Below are 10,722 nucleotides of genomic sequence, written 5' to 3' on the forward strand. Positions count from 1 at the left end.
CAGAAGACAAACCATCCACAGAGACAAACGGATATCTTTCCGACAGATAAGATCTAAACCAGGCCAGAACCTGTCCGTGTAGACCAATTTGGGTTTTCAATCTCTCCAAAAGAATGTGGTGATCGATGGTGTCAAAATCAGCACTAAGGTCTAGGAGCACATTTACATTACATTTAAGTCATTTAGCAGACGCTCTTATCCAGAGCGACTTACAAATTGGTGCGTTCACCTTATGACATCCAGTGGAACAGCCACTTTACAATAGTGCATCTAAATCTTTTAAGGGGGGGGTGAGAAGGATTACTTTATCCTATCCTAGGTATTCCTTAAAGAGGTGGGGTTTCAGGTGTCTCCGAAAAGTGGTGATTGACTCCGCTGTCCTGGCGTCGTGAGGGAGTTTGTTCCACCATTGGGGGGCCAGAGCAGCGAACAGTTTTGACTGGGCTGAGCGGGAACTGTACTTCCTCAGTGGTAGGGAGGCGAGCAGGCCAGAGGTGGATGAACGCAGTGCCCTTGTTTGGGTGTAGGGCCTGATCAGAGCCTGGAGGTACTGAGGTGCCGTTCCCCTCACAGCTCCGTAGGCAAGCACCATGGTCTTGTAGCGGATGCGAGCTTCAACTGGAAGCCAGTGGAGGGAGCGGAGGAGCGGGTGACGTGAGAGAACTTGGGAAGGTTGAACACCAGACGGGCTGCGGCGTTCTGGATGAGTTGTAGGGGTTTAATGGCACAGGCAGGGAGCCCAGCCAACAGCGAGTTGCAGTAATCCAGACGGGAGATGACAAGTGCCTGGATTAGGACCTGCGCCGCTTCCTGTGTGAGGCAGGGTCGTACTCTGCGGATGTTGTAGAGCATGAACCTACAGGAACGGGCCACCGCCTTGATGTTAGTTGAGAACGACAGGGTGTTGTCCAGGATCACGCCAAGGTTCTTAGCGCTCTGGGAGGAGGACACAATGGAGTTGTCAACCGTGATGGCGAGATCATGGAACGGGCAGTCCTTCCCGGGAGGAAGAGCAGCTCCGTCTTGCCGAGGTTCAGCTTGAGGTGGTGATCCGTCATCCACACTGATATGTCTGCCAGACATGCAGAGATGCGATTCGCCACCTGGTCATCAGAAGGGGGAAAGGAGAAGATTAATTGTGTGTCGTCTGCATAGCAATGATAGGAGAGACCATGTGAGGTTATGACAGAGCCAAGTGACTTGGTGTATAGCGAGAATAGGAGAGGGCCTAGAACAGAGCCCTGGGGGACACCAGTGGTGAGAGCGCGTGGTGTGGAGACGGATTCTCGCCACGCCACCTGGTAGGAGCGACCTGTCAGGTAGGACGCAATCCAAGCGTGGGCCGCGCCGGAGATGCCCAACTCGGAGAGGGTGGAGAGGAGGATCTGATGGTTCACAGTATCGAAGGCAGCCGATAGGTCTAGAAGGATGAGAGCAGAGGAGAGAGAGTTAGCTTTAGCAGTGCGGAGCGCCTGGATCAAGAAGGTCATTCTGAGAGAGATAGCGGGAGAGCTGGCCAAGGACGGCACGTTCAAGAGTTTTGGAGAGAAAAGAAAGAAGGGATACTGGTCTGTAGTTGTTGACATCGGAGGGATCGAGTGTAGGTTTTTTCAGAAGGGGTGCAACTCTCGCTCTCTTGAAGACGGAAGGGACGTAGCCAGCGGTCAGGGATGAGTTGATGAGCGAGGTGAGGTAAGGGAGAAGGTCTCCGGAAATGGTCTGGAGAAGAGAGGAGGGGATAGGGTCAAGCGGGCAGGTTGTTGGGTGGCCGGCCGTCACAAGACGCGAGATTTCATCTGAGAGAGAGGGGAGAAAGAGGTCAGAGCACAGGGTAGGGCAGTGTGAGCAGAACCAGCGGTGTCGTTTGACTTAGCAAACGAGGATCGGATGTCGTCGACCTTCTTTTCAAAATGGTTGACGAAGTCATCTGCAGAGAGGGAGGGGGGGGAGGATTCAGGAGGGAGGAGAAGGTGGCAAAGAGCTTCCTAGGGTTAGAGGCAGATGCTTGGAATTTAGAGTGGTAGAAAGTGTCTTTAGCAGCAGAGACAGAAGAGGAAACTGTAGAGAGGTGGGAGTGAAAGGTTGCCAGGTCCGCAGGGAGGCGAGTTTTCCTCCATTTCTGCTCGGCTGCCCGGAGCCCTGTTCTGTGAGCTCGCAATGAGTCGTCGAGCCACGGAGCGGGAGGGGAGGACCGAGCCGGCCTGGAGGATAGGGGACATAGAGAGTCAAAGGATGCAGAAAGGGAGGAGAGGAGGGTTGAGGAGGCAGAATCAGGAGATAGGTTGGAGAAGGTTTGAGCAGAGGGAAGAGATGATAGGATGGAAGAGGAGAGAGTAGCGGGGGAGAGAGAGCGAAGGTTGGGACGGCGCGATACCATCCGAGTAGGGGCAGTGTGGGAAGTGTTGGATGAGAGCGAGAGGGAAAAGGATACAAGGTAGTGGTCGGAGACTTGGAGGGGAGTTGCAATGAGGTTAGTGGAAGAACATCATCTAGTAAAGATGAGGTCGAGCGTATTGCCTGCCTTGTGAGTAGGGGGAAGGTGAGAGGGTGAGGTCAAAGAGGAGAGGAGTGGAAAGAAGGAGGCAGAGAGGAATGAGTCAAAGGTAGACGTGGGGAGGTTAAAGTCGCCCAGAACTGTGAGAGGTGAGCCGTCCTCAGGAAAGGAGCTTATCAAGGCATCAAGCTCATTGATGAACTCTCCGAGGGAACCTGGAGGGCGATAAATGATAAGGATGTTAAGCTTGAAAGGGCTGGTAACTGTGACAGCATGGAATTCAAAGGAGGCGATAGACAGATGGGTAAGGGGAGAAAGAGAGAATGACCACTTGGGAGAGATGAGGATCCCGGTGCCACCACCCCGCTGACCAGAAGCTCTCGGGGTGTGCGAGAACACGTGGGCGGACGAAGAGAGAGCAGTAGGAGTAGCAGTGTTATCTGTGGTGATCCATGTTTCCGTCAGTGCCAAGAAGTCGAGGGACTGGAGGGAGGCATAGGCTGAGATGAACTCTGCCTTGTTGGCCGCAGATCGGCAGTTCCAGAGGCTACCGGAGACCTGGAACTCCACGTGGGTCGTGCGCACTGGGACCACCAGATTAGGGTGGCCGCGGCCACGCGGTGTGGAGCGTTTGTATGGTCTGTGCAGAGAGGAGAGAACAGGGATAGACAGACACATAGTTGACAGGCTACAGAAGAGGCTACGCTAATGCAAAGGAGATTGGAATGACAAGTGGACTACACGTCTCAAATGTTCAGAAAGTTAAGCTTACGTAGCAAGAATCTTATTGACTAAAATGATTAAAATGATACAGTACTGCTGAAGTAGGCTAGCTGGCAGTGGCTGCGTTGTTGACTTTGTAGGCTAGCTGGCAGTGGCTGCGTTGTTGACACTACACTAATCAAGTCGTTCCGTTGAGTGTGATAGTTTCTACAGTGCTGCTATTCGGGGGCTAGCTGGCTAGCTAGCAGTGTTGATTACGTTACGTTGCGTTAAAAGAACGACAATAGCTGGCTAGCTAACCTAGAAAATCGCTCTAGACTACACAATTATCTTTGATACAAAGACGGCTATGTAGCTAGCTATGTAGCTAGCTATGTAGCTAGCTACGATCAAACAAATCAAACCGTTGTACTGTAATGAAATTAAATTAAAATGTGATACTACCTGTGGAGCGAAGCGGAATGCGACCGGGTTGTTGAGTGAGGAAGTTCTATTCGGTAGACGTTGGCTATCTGTTGGCTAGCTAGCAGTGTCTCCTACGTTAAGGACGACAAATAGCTGGCTAGCTAACCTCGGTAAATTAAGATAGTCACTCTAAGACTACACACTCTAAACTACACAATTATCTTGGATACGAAGACAGCAAAGACAACTATGTAGCTAGCTAACACTACACTAATCAGGTCATTCAGTTGAGTGTAATAGTTTTTACAGTGCTGCTATTCGGTAGACGTTAGCTAGCTGGCTAGCTGGCTAGCTGCTGGGCAGATAGCAGTGTAGACTACGTTAGGACGACGAAATACGATAATTACGCAATTATCTTTGATACAAAGACGGCTATGTAGCTAGCTAAGAAGAAATTGCTAAGATTAGACAAATCAAACCGTTGTACTATAGTGAAATGTAATGAAATGTAATGAAAAGTTATACAACCTGCGGACCGAAGTGCGAATGCAGATGTAGATTAAAAGGTAATATATCACTTTCACAAGTGCAGTCTCAGTGCTATGATGGGGTCTAAAACCAGACTGAAGCATTTTGTTTACATTGTTTGTCTTCAGGAAGGCAGTGAGTTGCTGCACAACAGCTTTTTCTAACATTGTTGAGAGGAATGGGAGATTCGATATAGGCTGATAGTCTTTTATATTTTCTGGGTCAAGGTTTTTTTTTTTCAAGTGAGGCTTTATTACTGCCACTTTTAGTGAGTTTGGTACACATCTGGTAGATAGGGAGCCATTTATTATGTTCAAAATAGGAGGGCCAAGCACAGGAAGCAGCTCTTTCAGTAGTTTAGTTGGAATAGGGTCCTGTATGCAACCTGAAGGTTAAGAGGCCAAGACTATTTTCATCAATGTGTCAATAGATATAGTATTAAAAAACTTGAGTTTCTCCCTTGATCCTAGGTCCTGGCAGTGTTGTGTAGACTCAGGACAACTGAGCTTTATAGCGGAGTCCGTAATTTGCTATCTAATGATCATGATATTTTCGTCAAATAAGTTTATCACTGCTGAAGTGAAAGCCATCCTCTCTTGGGGAATGCTGTTTTTTAGTTAGCTTTGCGACAGTATCAAATTTGGGGGGGTGTTCTTATTCTCCTCAATTAATTTGTAAAAATAGGATGATTGAGCAGCAGTAAGGGCTCTTCGGTACTGCACGGTACTGTCTTTCCAAGCCAGTCGGAAGACTTCCAGTTTGGTGTAGCGCCATTTCCGTTCCAATTTTCTGGAAGCTTGCTTTAGGGCTCGGGTATTTTCTGTATACCAGGGAGCTAGTTTCTAATGACAAATGTTTTTTGTTTTTAAGGGTGCAACTGCATCTAGGTTATTATGCAAGGTTACATTGAGATCCTCAGTTAGGTGGTTAACTGATTGTTGTATTCTGACATCCTTGGGTAGGTGGACAGAGTCTGGAAGGGCATCTAGGAATCTTTGTGTTGTCCGAGAATTTATAGCACGGCTTTTGATGATCTTTGGTTTGGGGTCTGAGCAGATTATTTGTTGCGATTTTAAATATAATTAAATGGTGGTCCGATAGTCCAGGATTATGATGAAAAAGATTAAGATCCACAATATTTATTCCACGGACAAAACTAGGTCCAGAGTATGACTGTGGCAGTGAGTAGGTCCGGAGACATGTTGGACAAAACCCACTGAGTCGATGATGGCTCCGAAAGCCTTTTGGAGTGGGTCTGTGGACTTTTCCATGTGAATATTAAAGTCACCAAAAATGTGAATATTATCTGCCATGACTACAAGGTCCGATAGGAATTCAGGGAACTCAGTGAGGAACGCTGTATATGGCCCCGGAGGCTTGTAAAACAGTAGCTATAAAGAGTGATTGAGTAGGCTGTATAAATTTCATGACTAGAAGCTCAAAAGATGAAAACGCAGTCATTTTTGGGGGGTAAATTGAAATTTGCTATCGGGATGCTTAGGGGATACGGTCACACGTATAACCTGGAGGAGAGGCCTCATTTAACACAGTAAATTCATCAGGCTTAAGCCATGTTTCAGTCAGGCCAATCACATCAAGATTATGATCAGTGATTAGTTCACCGACTATAACTTCCTTGGAAGTGAGGGATCTAACATTAAGTAGCCCTATTTTGAGATGTGAGATATCAAAACCTCTCTCTTTATTCCAGTGAGATTGCTAAAGCGAACACCGCCATGTTTAATTTTGCCCAACCTATATCGAGGCACAGACACGGTCTCAATGGGGGTAGCTGAGCTGACTACACTAAGCTGTCAGGGTGGCTAACAGCCTGCTGCCTGGCCTGCACCCTATCTTATTGTGGAGCTAGAGGAGTTAGAGCCCTGTCTATGTTCATAGATGAGAGCACCCCTCCAGCTAGGATGGAGTCCGTTCATCAGGCCAGGCTCAGTATTGTTTGTGGGTGTGTCCCAGAAAGAGGGCCTTATCTACAAATTCTATCTTTTGGGAGGGGCAGAAAACAGTTTTCAACCAGCGATTGGGTTGTGAGACTGCTGTAGAGCTCATGACTCCCCCTAACTGGGAGGGGGCCAGAGACAATTACTCGATGCGACACATCTTTCTAGACGATTTACACACTGAAGCTATGTTGCGCTTGGTGACCTCTGACTGTTTCATCCAACATCGTTGGTGCCGACGTGGATAACAATATCCCTATACCATCTACACTCGCCAGGTTTAGCCTTAGCCAGCACCATCTTCAGATTAGCCTTAACGTCGGTAGCCCTGCCTCTTGGTAAACCGTGTGTGGTCGCTGGAAGATTATTTTTATGTCTAATCCTACGGGTAATGGAGTCGCCAATGACTAGGGTGTTCAATTTGTCAGAGCTAATGGTTGGAGGCTTCGGCGTCTCAGACCCCGTAACGGGCGGAGGAGAGACCAGAGAAGGCTCCTGACTCCGACTTGTTGCTTAATGGGGAGAACCGGTTGAAAGTTTCTGTCGGCTGAATGAGCGACAACGGTTGAGAATACCTACAGCATTTCCTCCCAGAAGCCATGAGTACATTGTCTGGTTGCGGGGACTGTGCGAGGGGATTTTTACTACGATCTGTACTTATTGATGGCACAGACGTTGTTTCATCCTTTCCTACACTTAAATTACCCTTGCCTAACGATTGTGTCTGAAGCTAGGCTTGCAGCATGGCTATCATCGCCATAAGCCGATCGTTCTCCTGTATATTATGAGTACAGCGACTGCCGTTAGAAGGCATAATGTTAATGTTACTATTTAGCTTCGGCTGGTGGAGGTCGTAAAGAACTATGTCCAGATAAAGCGTCCAGGGTGAAAATGTTTAATGAAAAAGTTTGAGTGAGGGAAAAAAAAAAAAATGAAATGGTAATTAAAAAGTAAAACCCGTAAAGTTGGCAGGTGGCAAAGAAACGTTAGCAACAAACCTCACAGCAGCACGTAAACACGTAAACAAGTCTACAAGTTGTGACCGGGAAAAAAACATCTCTGCAGCACTCCACCAATCAGGCCTTTATGGTAGGGTGGCCAGACGGAAGTCACTCCTCAGTAAAAGGCCCATGACAGCACTCTTGGAGTTTGCCAACAGGCACCTAAAGGACTCTCAGACCATGAGAAACAAGATTCTCTGGTCTGAAGAAACCGAAATGGAACTATTTGGCCTGTATGCCAAGCTTAACATCTGGAGGAAACCTGGCACCATCCCTATGGTGAAACATGGTGGTGGCAGCATCATGCTGTGGGGATGTTTTTCAGAAGCAGGGACTGGGAGACTAGTCAGGATCGAGGGAAAGATTAACAGAAAAAAGAGCAGAGAGATCCTTGTTGAAAACCTTCTCCAGAGCGCTCAGGACCTCAGACTGGGGCGAAGGTTCACCTTCCAACAGGACAACGACCTTAAGCACACAGCCGAGACAACGCAGGTGTGGCTTCGGGGCAAGTCTCTGAATGTCCTCGCCAGAGCCCGGTCTTGAACCTGATCGAACATATCTGGAGAGACCTGAAAATAGCTGTGCAGCGACACTACCCATCCAACCTGACAGAGCTTGAGAGGATCTGCAGAGAAGAATGGGAGAAACTCCCCAAATACAGGTGTGCCAAGCTTGTAGAGTCATACCCAAGAAGACTGGAGAATGTAATCACTGCCAAAGGTGCTTCAGCATGCGTAAAGGGTCTGAATACTTATGTAAATGTGTTAAGGGGAAAAAAACAATTTAATCATTTTTAGATGAAAGCTGTTATGTAACAAAATGTGGAAAAAGTCAAGGAATCTGAATCCTTTCCGAATGCATTGTATATTTGGATTCCATTGGGGTTGGCTAATGAGGATGCAAATAAATGCAATTTAAAAACATTATACTTAAAATTAAAATAAATCAGAATTCTGACTTTGCTCCTTCTGATATTGTTCGTTCTGATGTTTACATTTTTTGTTCTTTAAAAAAATATATTTTAGATTATGGGTGTATTGTATTTGTATTGCTAGATGTCGTTCCATTGTTGGAGCTTGAAACATTAGCATTTCATTGCACCTATGACAACATCTGCAAGTCAAGTGCAAGTTCTTGTTAAGTTTTGGTGGCGAACAGTCATTCAGGGCAGGTGGGACAGAGCCCCACCTGTTTATATATATATATATATTGTACCAGTCAAAAGTTTGGACACACCTACTCATTCCAGGATTTTTCTATATTTTTACTATTTTCTACATTGTAGAAAAATGTGTGTTATTTCATAGTTTTGATGTCTTCAATATTATTCTACAATATAGAAAATAGTAAAAATAAAGAAAACCCTTGAATGAGGAGGTGTGCCCAAACTTTTGACTGGTCCTGTGTATATACAGTATATCACAAAAGTGAGTACATCCCTCACATTTTTGTAAATATTTGAGTATGTCTTTTCATGTGACAACTCTGAAGAAATAACACTTTGCTACAATGTAAAGTAGTGAGTGTACAGCTTGTATAACAGTGTAAATGTGCTGTCCCCTCAAAATAACTCAACACACAGCCATTAATGTCTAAACCGCTGGCAACAAAAGTGAGTACACCCCTAAGTGAAAATGTCCAAATTGGGCCCAATTAGCCATTTTCCCTCCCAGGTGTCATGTGACTCATTAGTGTTACAAGGTCTCAGGTGTGAATGGGGAGCAGGTGTGTTAAATTTGGTGTCATCGCTCTCACACTCCCTCATACTGACTGGTCACTGGAAGTTCAACATGGCACCTCATGGCAAAGAACTCTCTGAGGATCTGAAAAAAAGAATTGTTGCTCTACATAAAGATGGCCTGGGCTATAAAAAGATTGCCAAGACCCTGAAACTGAGCTGCAGCACAGTGGCCAAGACCATACAGCGGTTTAACTGGACAGGTTCCACTCAGAACAGGCCTCGCCATGGTCGACCAAAGAAGTTGAGTGCATGTGCTCAGCGTCATATCCAGAGGTTGTCTTTGGGAAATAGACGTATGAGTGCTGCCAGCATTGCTGCAGAGGTTGAAGGGGTGGGGGGGTCAGCCTGTCAGTGCTCAGACCATACTCTGTACACTGCATCAAATTGGTCTGCATGGCTGTCGTCCCAGAAGGAAGCCTCTTCTAAAGATGATGCACAATAAATCCTGCAAACAGTTTGCTGAAGACAAGCAGACTAAGGACATGGATTACTGAACCATGTCCTGTGGTCTGATGAGACCAAGAAACTTATTTGGTTCAGATGGTGTCAAGCGTGTGTGGCGGCAACCAGGTGAGGAGTACAAAGACAAGTGTGTCTTGCCTACAGTCAAGCATGGTGGTGGGATTGTCATGGTCTGGGGCTGCATGAGTGCTGCCGGCACTGGGGAGCTACAGTTCATTGAGGGAACCATGAATGCCAACATGTACTGTGACATACTGAAGCAGAGCATGATCCCCTCCCTTCAGAGACTGGGCCGCGGGGCAGTATTCCAACATGATAACGACCCCAAACACACCTCCAAGACGACCACTGCCTTGCTAAAGAATCTGAGGGTAAAGGTGATGGACTGGCCAAGCATGTCTCCAGACCTAAACCCTATTGAGCATCTGTGGGACATCCTCAAACGGAAGGTGGAAGAGTGCAAAGTCTCTAACATCCACCAGCTCTGTGATGTCGTCATGGAGGAGTGGAAGAGGACTCCAGTGGCAACCTGTGAAGCTCTGGTGAACTCCTTGCCCAAGAGGGTTAAGGCAGTGCTGGAAAATGATGGTGGCCACACAAAATATTGACAGTTTGGGCCCAATTTGGACATTTTCACTTAGGGGTGTACTCACTTTTGTTGCCAGCGGTTTAGATATTAATGGCTGTGTGAGTTATTTTGAGGGGACACCAAATTTACACTGTTATACAAGCTGTACACTCACTACTTTACATTGTAGAAAAGTGTCATTTCTTCAGTGTTGTCACATGAAAAGACACTCAAATATTTACAAAAATGTGAGGGCTGTACTCACTTTTGTGATATACTGTATACTGTGTGTGTGTGTGTGTGTGTGTGTATATATTAAAAATAGTTTAACCAATTTTGATCTATGTTAATTGCTGACCAAAATAAAGGTTCTTAAATTAAATCCAAGTCTTCAGTTTCTGTTTACAACACAATGGTATATGTGCCAAACGTATCAAAACATCAATCAATCAAAGCAATAATTTCAAAACAGTCCATAGGCTGGAGAAACTAGCGATCCTGAGAGGCTGCTTTGCTCCAAATTACTGCACATATTTGCTGCCATGCCATATTACACCACTAGAGGCTGCTGTTGCCTAAGAGTAGGCAGTGCGTTTCAGTTGCATGAGTTTACGCATCAACCACACTTGGCCCATGTAGCTAAAATATTGTTTTTCTCCTGTACAACTAACACCCACAAAGACACATTAGGATAGGACTCCACAGTTGTTTGAAATACATAATGCTTACAAAAGTCGTATTGTGTAAGTATTAATATGACAGCTCCTCACTAAACACTCTACCTCTCTTTCTCTCCGATACAGAGACAAATGAAACACAATAGGCCATGGGTTAAGCAAACA

The sequence above is a fragment of the Oncorhynchus nerka genome, linkage group LG9b (genome assembly GCF_034236695.1).
Source record: "Oncorhynchus nerka isolate Pitt River linkage group LG9b, Oner_Uvic_2.0, whole genome shotgun sequence".
NCBI lineage: Eukaryota > Metazoa > Chordata > Actinopteri > Salmoniformes > Salmonidae > Oncorhynchus > Oncorhynchus nerka.